The following is a 14,297-nucleotide window of genomic DNA, read 5'->3' on the forward strand; positions in this document are numbered from 1 at the left end:
AGCGATTCCAGTCCCATAAAACCTCCCCAAGAAAACGGCCGTATATAGAATCTGGAAGGAACCTTTGGAAATGCTAACCAAGAAGTTCTATGGGCACAGTTCTTAGGAGTGAGGCCCTGACATGCTCATTGCTGTGTCACAGCCCATCAGCACTTAACATGGCTCAGATCAGACCAAATGCCGTGGTGTCACCCCATGCTTTGCAGAATCCTGTTGGGCCAGCTTACGGTCTGTCTCCTCCGAGTGTAACTGTAACTTGCGTAGAAGAGTTAACAAAACAGCCAAGGGCACCTCTAGTTGCCAGTACGTTTGAAGAACTTCAGTCCAGTTCATCCGCGGAGCTGTGTTCTGTGTGTAGCATTTAATACTGCGTGTCAGAGAAGCAGCAGTGTAGAGGTGATCTAGGAGATTCTAGCATTATTCCTGCTAATGATTGAAAGATTAAGTCCTCTATTTAAAAAATAACTTCTTGGGGCGTCTGTGTGGCTCAGTCAGTTAAGTGTCTGCCCTCGGCTCGGGTCATGATCCCAGGGTCCTGGAATTGAGCCCCGCGTCGGGCTCCCTGCTCAGCGGGGAGCCTGCTTCTCCCTCTCCTCTCCATTCATGCTCTCTCTTGCTGTCTCTGTCTCTCTCTCTCAAATAAATGAATAAAATCTTTAAAAATAAATAAATGAATAATAACTTCCTGTTGAATGTGAAAATGAGGTTTCAAGGAAGCTGTACATCCCATGTTGCCTGAGGAACATGAAACTTTAGAAACCAAAGCATTTAATAGGTGGCCAGTTTCTAGTCTATACTTTATTTCAGGCTTTAAGAAAATACAAGCCAGATTAATTTGTGAACCATGGTGCTTTCAAAGTTGCTGAGTTTACAGTTAACACGATCTGAAAGTAGAAATAATAATAGCTTCCACCTTTGTGCAGCTTCTAGGGGTTAAATGAATGAACACTTTTATAGTGTTCAGAACATTGTCTGGCACAGTGTTCAAAAAAGGATAACCTGTTATTATTATTATTATGACTTATGTTCTCACAATTTTACCCAGAGAGGAACTTAGTGATTTATTGATTTTTGAAAACCTCTTGGTATGAATACCATTGTATAAAGAATAGAACACAATCAGCTAACAAAAGTAGGGTTGTGAAGGATAAATAGAAGCTTGCCATATAGGCAAAAGCAAGATTGATTTCCAGTGCAAGCCATGTAACATGAGTCTATGTTTGGAGGGGGTCTAGGTACTTCTCTCATATTTGCTAGATCACTGTTGCTCAATTTTTATGTGTCTACCCATCACCTTGTTAAAAATGCAGATTCTGCTTTACTAGGTCTAGGACAGAGTCTGAGATTTTGCATTCCTATCAGACTCTCAGGTGACTCAGACCACATTGTGGGTAGGAAGACACTAGATTACTTTAGTCTCTGGAGTCTCAGTAATGTCTGTAGATAATTGCTAACCCATCTTTAAAGGAGTGTGCATCCTTAAAGTTAAGTCATGAAAGAGAAAAGATTGCTCCTGCGGAAACTGCCATGCTCCTGTAAGCCTTGGCACACGTGGAGTAACTATCTTCTCCGGACTTGCTTTGAGCAGTTGTTCACATGGGATCCATGCTTGAGTTTTAAGTGTCTTTGAGCCCCTCAAATGGTAGATACAATTTTGTGTGTGTGAATTTAACCATTTTCATGGGAGAGGGCCCATGTCATTCGTTTCCCATACCATTTTTCCTCAACCTGATTCATGAGTGGAGTTTCCAGCCCCTCTTCCCAGAGTTATTTGAGCACACATTTCCTCTTGTATCCATGCTGAGCTGTGGTTAGGTGACCTCTCTGCCTTACCTCAGAGTGTTCTAAATTGAGACCCGAGGTCACTTCTCAAAAAGTGCTTTGTATAAATTAGTGGGACAAACATCAAAGGTAGGAATTTAGGGGAGGAACTTGTTCTCAGAATTTCCCATGCATGACTGATCTCCATCCCGGCCGAGTAGGACGTTCTTAGCAACAGGTATACCATGATTACGATAGCTGGTAAGCGAAAAAACTTGGAGAAGGGCTGGATCTAGCCCCAGGGCGTTATGAAGCCTGGCTAAGACAGCCCTGTCACACAGATGAGACAGTAGAGATATGTTCACGGCCCTGTGAGCTGCACTAGCAAGCAGTGGGTTCCTCTAAGTCCTCCCAAGTGAGATCTACGGTCTCATAACTTGGTTAGGCAAGAATTTAGCCAAGCGTTGGAATGAAGAGTTTCTTAAGAGTAGTTCCCTTCCACTGAGACCCTAAAAGCCTATATGGAATTGGCAAGAAAATGCTCATAATGCCAGCAGTGCCTTTTTTCTTTGAGGAGCACATTTGTAATTCAAGGGCCTCAGAGTATACAGAACTGATGAGAGCCTCTTTGTGAGATGCCATAATCAGAGGATGGGTGTTGCTAGACTGGGGCCCCCTCCTGGCTCTAGGTCTTATTCCTGAAGACTGAAAACTTACAACACAAACTGTGAAGTTGAAGGCCACTGACATCCTTGACCTGATCTGGGCCAATGCATGCACATGGGCTCTGCTTGGGTAAGGGCAGTAGCAGGCAATGCCAGGATTGGCAGGTGGTAGTGGAGTGGCGGTTTTTGCTTGGAGCTAGCAGCTTCAGGGAGAAGTATGTCTTGCTCTTGGAGAGGAATGCTGGCAAGACCCGGATGGTTTGTCAAGCCAAATGACCTAAGATTTGGTGAATGCTTTAGTTCCAATTGAGAACACATGAATATAAAACAGGAATCAACATGAAGATCTGGTCATACATGTAGTATACACAGGGTGGATGTCAGGGAGAACGTTTGTGGCTTAGTGAACATGTAAATTAATATTGGTCTGTCTCAGATCTACTACTGAATGCCAGAATAAGGGCAGTAGATAAATCTAGACCTGGAGTACTGAGGGACTAGAGCTGCTTCAATAGGCCCAGACTTGGTTAGGACTGAATAGAGGCTGAGGCAGGGGCAGGCATGCTGTTCAAAGAGCTTTAACACATGCATTTAACTAGGGCAAGGACGGCAGCTTACTGAAAAGTAGTACTTACTTCTCGAAACAGCTTCTCATGTGTATCTAGGACAGGAACATGAGTGCTGCCCAAGCACGTTCTCTATTGAGTTATATCCTTGTGGCAATTACAGAATCTCTAATGCCTAAAGCTGATTTCTAATACTGTAATCACATGTTCACTTGAGAAGCGGCGGTAAGATTTTAGAGCAGGCACCTTGGGCTGGTGTTGGAATCAGAGGAGTGAGTGTCATATGAGATGTTTGGGTTCATGTTGGACTAGTTTCATATTGAGACTCTCAGTAATGTTAGAAATTAATCACTAGTTTTGATAAGGGCAGTACAGAGCATAGCATGAAAACATTCAGGAGGTCAGCCATAGCTTTTTTTTTTCATTTAATGAGCATTTATTCAGTGCTCCCTATGTTTATAACACTATCCTAGATTTTGATAATAAAATAGCTAACAAGATGGCACTGTCATGGCTTCCATGGAGAGACAGACACAACCCACATTTCCAGACAAAATATATCATGACTTAAAGTTGTAACAAGTGTCCTAAAGGGAACATACACACATACACACACAGTTTTGGGCTAGTGAGTCATTCTGGAGGAGATCTTCTATAAATAGAGTGCTCAAAGGAGACCTGCCGAGGAAGTGATCAAAAAGCAAATGATAGTTCTTCTCTTTGATTTGATTCTCTCTGTCCCTCTATGACAGGACATTTACCGGTAGACAGAGATTGTGGAGTTGAGGACCCAGATCTGGGCCAGAAGACCCACAGGTGAGCAAAGCTCCAGTCCTACAAAGAAAAGCTGAGGGCAATAAGATGGAAACTAAGGTTGGACACCTGGGCAATAACCCAGTCATTTGGACAGGGCCTATATATGACTGGGGATGGGCAAGGTCTTCTTTTTGGAGGTGAGGGTCCCAGAGTTCAGTTTCTCAGTCAGTGGAGACTATGTGGGCAGGGACAGCAGCAGGTGGTGTTGAATTGGCAGCTATGGAGAAACCAGAAGATTCGGGTCTGGCGGGCGTCCCCAGCACACATTTAGCTTCCTTCTCTGAGCCATGCATCTGAAAAATCTGAGGGGTGTTGGGGAGATCAAACGCGATCTTCCAAAAATTGTTGACACCAGTGAAATTGATGCACATGCATTAGTCTAAAAACTTATATAAATGTGTGTTTCTGAGTTCATCCAGAGGATTCTGGACAGTTATTTAAAACCATCTTGTGACAAATAAAATTCAATCTTATTAATAAACTTAAAAAAAAAAGAGAGAGAAAATACAACGCAGAGTTTGTCCTTGATGACTGCAGTTCATATAATTAACTCCTCAGAATAACTCGAATTTTTCTCTCAGATTATAGTTTTAGTTTATTTTACAAATGAAAAAAAAAAGACCTTCTCAAAATCTTCTCTCAGAACCCTGAAAACTTCCAAAGTTTATGAGAAATGACAGGTATTTTAAGACTAAAGTTTGAATAGAAATGTGATAAGATAGAGGTGGTTCTGAAGAACAATGGGGGGAATTTGAAAGTACTCCCTCGACTCCAGAAATAGAAATGCAAATCTGAAACTGTCGCTGAATGATTTAAAGTTGAACAAACTTAAAGTAATCATATTTCAGATCAGGCGATTCTGAGGTGAAATAAAGGATGAAAATCACATATGAAAGAGGAAAAGGTCAGAAGAGGGGAGCATGAACATGGAAATCGAAGGCAAAAGAAAATGAGAGTGAGAAAGAGGCAGGACAAATACCCTCCTGACCTTGCACTTGACTCAGATATTCCCTCCTGACCTATCTGCTAGCGTAGGGCAAGGAGCTGATCTAGGGTCCAGACAGATTTATCCTCATTTCTTTTTATCCACCCCATCCAACAGATTGATTCTCCAAGGCTTCACCCGGTTTTCCGCTGCTTCTAGTTTTTTATTTTCTTCTTTCTTGAATGTTCATAGTAGAATATATGGCTCAAACTGCCAGACAGCTGGGCCGTGAGAGTAAAACCCCGGCAGTTCCATACCTCTATGATACTCTACATCTTTAAGTAAACCTTGAGTCGATTCAGCTTCACACTCCAAATCAAATGACATCATTGAGCTAGAGAAACACTGCCAGAAAGCTAGAGAACTTGAAGCACAGATGTCCTCAGCTTCATTAAGTTGGAATTTCCAACATACCATCCCTCAGAGTCTCCCTCATTAAAACGTCTTAACCATTCTGACCACTATACTTGATACTCATCCTTAATGATGGAGAAAGCTAGGTCTAGTGTCTGCTGTATCTTGGGGGAGCCCTATGTGCCCATCTCACACGTCACCCTTTCTGACGTTGTATTAGACAAGTTCTCCTGTCTACACTTCTGTCTTGGTTTCTCTTGAGAACTTTACTTCTCCCTGAAAAGGGTGACATAATGTGGAGAAAGTTCAGTTGGCTTGTAGGAGCTCTGACTCCCAGGCTATCTCTTGTGAGTCCTTCCACTCGGAGCAACGCATAAGACACTATTCTCTGACACATTTCTTGAAATCCTGTAAGAAATGGAGACTCCATCCAAAATCCCATTGTTGACTGATGCTTGAAACAGAGTTACCACCATGGAGAAATTCCAGCTCAAGGGTTCTCCATGCTGACTTCACATTAAAAACATCTGGGGAACTTCTAAAATCATACAGATATTTCAGCCCCCACCACAGGCAAGTTGATCAGAACCACTTGGGTTATCAGTAGTTGCGAAAGCTCCCCAGGTAATCCTAATGTACTGCTGAAGCTGAGAATCATTGCCTCTATTAGCTGCTGTGCCCATCTAACTGAATTAGATTCCCTTAGGTATCCCTGAATAAAGGTCAAGTTCATCGAGTTCACCATTTCTGTAGAAATCCAGATTCTAGCATCCTTTCTCAGAGGCTCTATAATTAGGTCCGTTCATTCCATCATGGCCTCCCCAGTTAAGCCTCCCCCCTGCAGCTGTGTCGTAGTGGAAGCCAGACCAAAGTAGGTAATGGCAACACAGAAGAAGGGGAAAGGCATCCTTTTGTGTTGTTTTCTGGACAGTGTCTGGAAGGAAAGAAATCCAGAGAAATAAAGTATGAGTAGTACTTTTGCAGCTTTATGAAAAGTGTTAGAATCCATACCTTCCATTTCTTTGTTGAATGCAAATGAGGGCAAGTAGCACCATCAGAGGTGGATTTTTCTCCTGTTGCCAAAAATGTAAAACCAGGATAGAAAGTATAAAGTTTCTAATTTAGGATCAGACAACTCACATTTTGATATCCTGTCCATGCTGACTCACTCACCTTGCCTCCTGATTTCTGCTGCCTATAATGAAGTTGGATATTGGCATTTGAAGTTTTGACGAGGTAAACTTTTAGAACCCTCTGGAAGAGATACCATCACAAAGTAAATAAAATGGTAGGAATCTTCATATCATTCAACTGAAATAAACCCAAGAGACATATTTGAAGGCAATTCAATTTCCAGAAATTAGTGTTCCAGTGTGATCATTCGTTCAGTAGAGAAATTAAACGTATTCTGTACAACTTATTAAATACAACCTCAAGGGGCACCTGGGTGGCTCAGTCGATTAAGCGTCTGTGTTCCACTCAGGTCATGATCCCAGGGTCCTGGGATCAAGCCCCACATTGGGCTCCCTGCTCAGTGGGGCGCTCCCCTCCTCCCCACTTGTGCTCTCTGGGGCGCTTTCTCTCTCTGTCAAATAAATAAATAAAATCTTTAAAAAAATATAACCCCAAATCCAAGAGCTGATATTGGAAGGGCTATCAAACTTTCAGCAAAGGGGTATTTCAGACAGTACTCTGTTGTCTCCTGAAATGAAAAAGTATGTATGCAGCATTCAAAGGCACTGGTGAAATGGTAGAATGGTGGTTGTTTTATATTGAGGAGTAGAAATTTGAAAGGGAGTGAGCACCATTCAGTTGCCTTTCATTCAGGGTTAATTGAGTTGGACCTGGTAAAAGAAACAACCCAGGACTTGTGATGACGCTCAGGAAATCACTTGAGGGTAAAGTGCAGGGAAGAAAACCACCTCATTTAAAAAAAATAAAACTTAATGGCACATAGACTGATGGACAGCATGCCACCCTAATCCCAGAGGGATTTTCCCCGCATTGCGACAATAGAACTGGACTGACGTCTGCTTGGAGCTCTCCTCAGCAAACAGCAGATACCCTGACTCAACAAATGTTTGTAGAATGAATACATTTAATAAGAAAATGAATAATGAGTTCAAAAGAAATCAAGAGGGCACTCTAGCCCTGCCAAATTAGCAATATCAATCAAATGTCTTACGTTAATTCCTAGCCTTTGATCTGGCAATTCCACTTCAGGTATCTGTCCTAAGGAAAACATCAGAAACACACGCATTTATGTGTATTCATAACAGCACTACTAATAATATTAAAAAAATAGAGTATTGGACTAAGTCTAAATGCTCAATAATATGAGAATAATTAGATGATTATACACATATACGATCATGCTTCTGAAGGCTATATTATATCATTATAAAAATCTTCATTTTCTGCTCAGTGCAAAAAATAAAATGGAAAAACACATTTTCTGATAATTAAAGAAATAAGTAAGTGACTTTTCTATCTTTCTTTCCATCTATAAAAGACTGGAAAGAAGTATATCAACATATTAACGATAGATATTCTCTGAGTATTTGGATCGTAGAGATTGTTGTTATTTATCGATCTTTTGTACAATGAGTTTTGCGGTACTTTTTTATTTGGGGATAAAAGCGGGAGATATTAATTTTAAGATGTGTCATATCTTGAGATTGTGGAAATCAAGATGTAATACAAAGTGGCCCATTGAAATTGTTTAATCGCAAAGTGCTGACGATGTGGTACTTGCCACAGGTGGGGCTGAGGATGGTACGAGGCACCGCGAGAGAGTCTGGGGCAGAGAGCTTGCTAGCAGCTCCACCTCCAAGAGTGGATTTGTACTCAGCTGTAAGTCCTGCTGAAGTGCCGAGAAGGTAAGCAGGACAGTGCGGTACATGGGCTGCTGTAGGCAGAGTGGCTTCGGGGATGCCGAGGCAGACAGGCTGTCCATGGAAAGAGCGCCGTGTTCCAGGCAGGCCAAGGAGAAGCAGGAATGAGCACTGAGTGCTCAGTGAAAAAAAGAGAAGGCAAATCCGAGCAAAGTGGGCGAGGCATGCTGAGGGATAGTGGAAAATAAGCTTAGATAATTTGCAAGAAATCAGATTTTGAGCAGGGTTATGAATTGATCAGAGAACTAATCGCACCATGAGCACTACATGTGAAAATGAAGTAAGCAAGACAACTAGGTCAGTTATCACCAATTACTTATTTAATTATCCTTAATTAATTAGGGATCAGGGAACATAAAATAGCTAGATTGTTAAAAATAAGATCTACTCAATGAAAGAGATAGAAACTATGAGTAATCACCATCAAATGGACTATATGCTGGTCATCAAATGTCTATTGGGACCTCAGAAGCAAACACCACCTGCAAGATTAAAAATTGGACAGGAAAAGAAAAAAAGATACACCTTTCACTTTGGGAGTTAGAGGAATAAGGGAAAGAAAAGCATAAATGAGCAAGGCAAGCACATGGGGAAGTGTGTTCTAGGCTAAGGAGCACAAATATTCAAAATAGCAGAGTTTCAGTGCATTCGTCTGAGTGCTTCCCAGGAACAATACTGCTCTTTTACATGTGGGAACTGTCACCAGCCCAGTGCATCTATGGTGGTGGGGCGTCCTGTTGGCCATCTGCTGTGAAGACAAGGCCCTGAAGGTTCTACCTAAAAAGAAAAATTTGGAGCGTTTTGGGAATTGTTCTCAAAAAAGAATATAACATCTCAAGAGCTCCAAAGAATAGAAAGTGACAAGTAAAAAAGGCAGAATTAAAAAAGAAAGACAGAAAGAAAACCTTGGAAATAATTACAGGGATATGTTACTGAAATAATCGAGAAAGGAGAGGGCATATCTGTAACAACCTGAACGAATGAAATAGAAATATGATTCATCTTGATTCATGCTGTCCTAGAGAAAATGGGACTTGTTAACAAAATGTATACTTTTTTTTTTTTTTTTTTTTTTTACAGTAAGTGCAAGATTTGCGAGAGCACCCTGAATTGGGAGAGAAAGTAAATGATGTCACAGGGATCAGAGAGCTGTTGGGGAAGGGTTTTGACTCCTTTGTGACTGTGTCTTGCTCTTGCACCAGATATTTCCAGGGGTCTTGGGGAATTGAAATCTGGATCAATGTTGCCATCTGCCCCGGCTTAGTTTTGGCAAGCTCTTAACTTGTTGCCTTAGGTCATACATTGATTCCTAGATTAAAGGATTAAAATGTGAATGTAAATACTCTGATCCAGCTACCAGCACCACAAGGTGAAGGAAATCGGCCTCCAATTTTTAATTTAATTATGCTATCTATTCAGGACATTTACCTATGGGGTTATTGTGTCACAAGTAGAAAGCATTTCTAAAGAATCTGATGAAGTCAAGTCCTGTGAAGAGATCTGCGTTATAAAGAAAGATAAACTCCACTCTGTGTGTGTGTGTGTGTGTGTGTGTGTGTGTGTGTGTGTGTGTGTGTGTGTGTGTTTAAATCCTGTGGGGACCAAGAAAGACAAAGTTATTAAAGCCTAGAAATATGATTCTGGGAAAGAAATGAACAAAACAGTTTTGAATAAAAACTTGATACAAGTTACATAATAAAAGATTAATTAAATGTAACCAGCAAAATGAAGTGGAAGGATAAAGTGCCCCACGTCCTAATTCTCTTAAGAAAGAAAAATAAGAGAAAAACAGGAATTATGTAGAGAGCTACTTTATTTCTCTTGGCTTTTCTTCTGAGAGACAAAGCTGTATAATTTCTAGATGTCCTAAGAAAAGCCTGTGAGTCTGTTGTGTCACTAATAATAGTAATTGGTGAGGATAATGATGGCCATTGATGTCAGGATTAACTGATGTGATACCTGCAAAGATAAGAGTGAGCCTAAAGAAATAGTGTTATTGAACTCCGGGGAATAACTTGTTAATGAGTGTGTGGGGTAAACGACAAGTTTATTACCTGCTACATTTTTAGGGAGAGCATTTCTGCTAATAGTTAGCACTTATTCCAACTGATCTGAAGAATATCTGTAAAGGGTTGTAACACCTCTGCAAAATGATGTATTGATAGACTTTGAACATGCGTGACCTTATTAGCAAAGACAGTAAGATGTTGCCTAGAGTGACGGGCACTAATCATAGTCCTTGTAGAACTGGAAGGAGCTTTAGAAGGGAATCTTTGCCAATCTCTTCATTTTACAAATGAAGGCGCTAAGCCTAGACAGGTTGTCACTTGCCCAAGGTCATATCATTAACTGATAGTAAAGTCAAGACTAGAACCCAGGTCTCCGGAGAAAAGGCATCAGACATTGTGGATTGACAGCTCTTCTGACATTGGTCAGACTTCCTGATAGCTCCCGGCCCCTCTCCTACCCCCAATCCAGGAAAATGTAGGCTCTCAACACAGTATGACACACACAAGTGGCTATTGGTGGGAGATGAACATGTGTGAGAGAAAGATAATTTAGAGTGAATGAAGGGTGGTATGTATATGAGTTTTTCTGCTAAATTTGAACAATTTAAAATTAAAGACTTTGGGGTGTATTGTGGCATACATGCTTTATAACAGTACTTTGAATTATTCATAATATGAAGGTGACTGAATCAAATCATCAGCAGCAGCAATATCACTATCGTCACCATTTACTGAGCACAAAAATGTGCCTGACACTGCATTAGGCAATTTACAAATATTATATCCTTGGCTCTTAAAAAAATATTGTGATTTTTTACATATCATGTTATTTTATGTACCATAAAAACTGGTCTCAAAAAGGTGAAGGAACTTGCTTAAGACTATCTGATTGCTAAGTTACTGTAAAGATACTAATGTATGCTTGGTCCTCAAACCTGTGTTCTAACCACGAATGACACCTGCGCACAACTATTCTCATCACTGCCCAAATAGGAAAATGGACAATGACATAATTTGCCATTCTGGCTTTTACACCTCAGGTAAATATTTTAATATTGGGCAGCATTCTAGAACCCATCTGACCTTATCCATTCCCCCTTGCAAGACTTCACTTGAAATGTGTACCTTGTGTCAGGAAAACGCAAAATGGCATGTGAAAGGGCAGCACCTGACTGCAGTTACAGGTGAAGGAGGCAGAGGAGAGGGTCCCGGGATGGTATGTGGACTCCTCAGTTGGCCCTAGTTGCTCCTCCTGGCTCCAGACTGAGAATAAATAAAGTTCATGACTAAATAAATGGTGGTTAATTTTCAGAAGTTAGATTTCCTGGATTGTTAGAAGAAAATATTTCAGAACAATTATAAACACTGGTGCTAAACTGCTGTATAAAAAGTGATCAAGATATTGTAGATGTCCCATAAATGCTACATCCCTAAATGGTAGCCTTTTTAAGTATACATTTTTCAAATACTTTAAAGAAGTGATGGCAGCTTGTGGGTGAAGGGCTGCTGACAGGCTTGGGACACCTCTTTTCCTGGTAGGAGTTGCTGGGAAGACCTTGTGAGACCAGAGCTCTGTCCTGGACTGCCAACCTTGGGTGAACTCTCCATCCCAGGCATGTGGGTTTCCTCTCTCAGTTGTGTCCTGATTCCTTTGAGATTCTCATTTTGCACCCAGGAGGTATTTATTGAATGTCTACCATGTGTTGGAATACAGAAGTAAATAACGAGACCTATAACCACAGTTTTCAGGCTAGTGGAAGAGACATATATTGAACAAATAAACACATAACTGCAAATTGTACTAAGGAAACGTCAATATAGGAAGTCGTAAGGAAGCTCCTGGAGGCCCAGTTACAGGTGTAGTGGGCAGATGAGAAGGTTCCCGGGGCTGGCCTCCTGCTGGGGCTACCACCTGTAAAGTTAAAGAGCCTGTCCTCAGTGAAGGAAGGTACTGGAGATGCACATACCCTACAGAAAGGAGGGAACAAAAACAGAAATAAGGTTGGTTTGGTCTGAAAGAAAGAATATGACTTGGAAGATGGATAAAATTGCAAAAACTATACATATTGGCCAGCTACATACAACAGCAGAAAATAGAATTAAAGCAAGCACGAGAAGGGAGTGAAAGGAAGGGCCAAGGCCTTGACACGTAGTGCTGGTGAAGAAAACTGCAGTATAATGAATGGTGAGTCAGGACGAGGACCCTAATGATCTAGCTTTCACTAATAAACAGTCCCGTGACATCGCCACGGGCAGAAAACAACTTTTAGAAGGAAGTGGCTGAAAAAGGCATTGACATTTGTTCAATTTGTGCTTTTTTCAAACTTTTATGTCTGTCCCTTCAACTGACAACAGCAAAGTCACTCTGAATTTTTGCTACCTGAGGAAAGGTGAATTTTGGCAGGTGGGAACACTTTCACTAAAACTATATAGACCTACTATATTTCGAGGACATCTACCAACAAGACACTCATTTAATTTATCATTCTTGAGTATAGTATTACTCAACTAGTATTGATAGTATTATTTCAACTAGTAGTCCTTGAGAAAAATGGAAGATGAACTTAAATTAGAAGGATGACATCAGCCCCTCAACAATGTCTGGATCTCCTCTAAAAGGGATGCCTCTTAGATACCAGCCACTTGCCCATTTTTCATGTCTACACAGCAGGAGGCATCAGTACAAGGGCCATGCTTGCACATGTTCTACACACAAAATTACGAGAGCTATCTTTATAATGGGGACAGGGCCTCCAAAACTAGAATTGTCTTTCTGCAGCTCATTCATTCATTCATTCATTCATTCATTCATTCATTCATTCAAACATATTCCATGTATTCAACCAACATTTATTAAGTACCTAATACCTTTAGTCACTTTTGTTAAATGTTAGGAATCATAAACAGGATTAAAACCCGGTAGAGCCTCTGACAACTTCAAAGAGCAGAGAGGAAGATTACCCAATAAATAGGAACGTTTTAATTCTGTAAAAGAAAAATTGTACCTTACAGAGTTAAGTGGGCGAGGGATACTTCATTCAAGAGAATTAAAATAGGGGAGAGAGATTGACCTCAACTCCACTGAGACGATAGGTGGGGGAGTTTTTCAGCGTTGAACTGAGCTAATGAGAAAATACGAGAGGATATCAGAGGGGAAGTTAGTCAGTGAAATTAGGACCTCTGTTTTTGCTACTTGGTGAAAATCTTATGGAAGATAGGCTCCTATCTTCACAAAGAGACTGGGGAATAGAGGTGTTATCTTTCTTGATGATCTCCTTTCAAGGGTATGATTCCCAGGTCCTTGAGAAAGACCTTCCTGCCTTGTAACACCGGTAAGAGGCTAGGAGAACACTTATATCGGAGAGAAAGACAAAGAAAACATTTACTATTTTTATCTAAAGTAAATGCTCTAAAAGGGAGGTCAGGGGCCTCTAGGCAAGAAGAAGCCTGCTTCAGGTTTAGTCAAACTGAGGGAAACATTAAGGCCGTCCTGTCAAACACAGTGTAGTAAAAGAAATGATGGAATATATTTCAAGGATCACGTAGGAAAATAAGTGCTGAATTACACTGGAGGGATAAGTTAAGGTGACCCATAAGCTATTTATAAGTTAGAGTAAGAGGCAAGACAGGGAGGTCAAAAGAAATCTGGGCCCTGAATTATTTGGGATATTCACCTTCACTGCTGCTTGGTAAACTAGTGTGACGTTGGACAAGTCAGATCTGTTCGTGCTACTATTTTTACCTTTGATGAGGAAATGACTATCGACACATAATTTGTAGTGTTGTTGTGACGACCAAATGCAGTAAGATTTACCCAGAACCCCATTAAAAAGCACAGCAACAAATAAATGCAGTTTAGAGCTGCTGGACATCATTGACGAAGCCCACAAGAAACTGAAAACCAAAAGTCAAATAATTACTTCATTAAGGCTCTAAACCCCATCATATTGTATGCTTAACAAATAACACTCTTCAGTTTTTATTCTTTCTTTTCTTTCTTTCTTTCTTTCTTTCTTTCTTTCTTTCTTTCTTTCTTTCTTTCTTTCTTTCTCCTTCCTTCCTTCCTTCCTTCCTTCCTGACTTCCTTTTTTTTCTTTTTAGAGATAGAGCCAGGAGTAGAGAGGGGAGGGGCAGAAGGAAAGAGAAAGAGAGAATCTCAAGCAGGCTCCACACGCAGCTCAGAGCCTAGCATGGAGCTCAATCTCGTGACCCAGAGATCATTACCCAAGCTGCAGTCAAAAGTCAGA

The sequence above is a fragment of the Ursus americanus genome, chromosome 11, assembly GCF_024610735.1.
Source record: "Ursus americanus isolate L20-20 chromosome 11, mUrsAme1.1.p, whole genome shotgun sequence".
In the NCBI taxonomy this organism is placed as follows: domain Eukaryota; kingdom Metazoa; phylum Chordata; class Mammalia; order Carnivora; family Ursidae; genus Ursus; species Ursus americanus.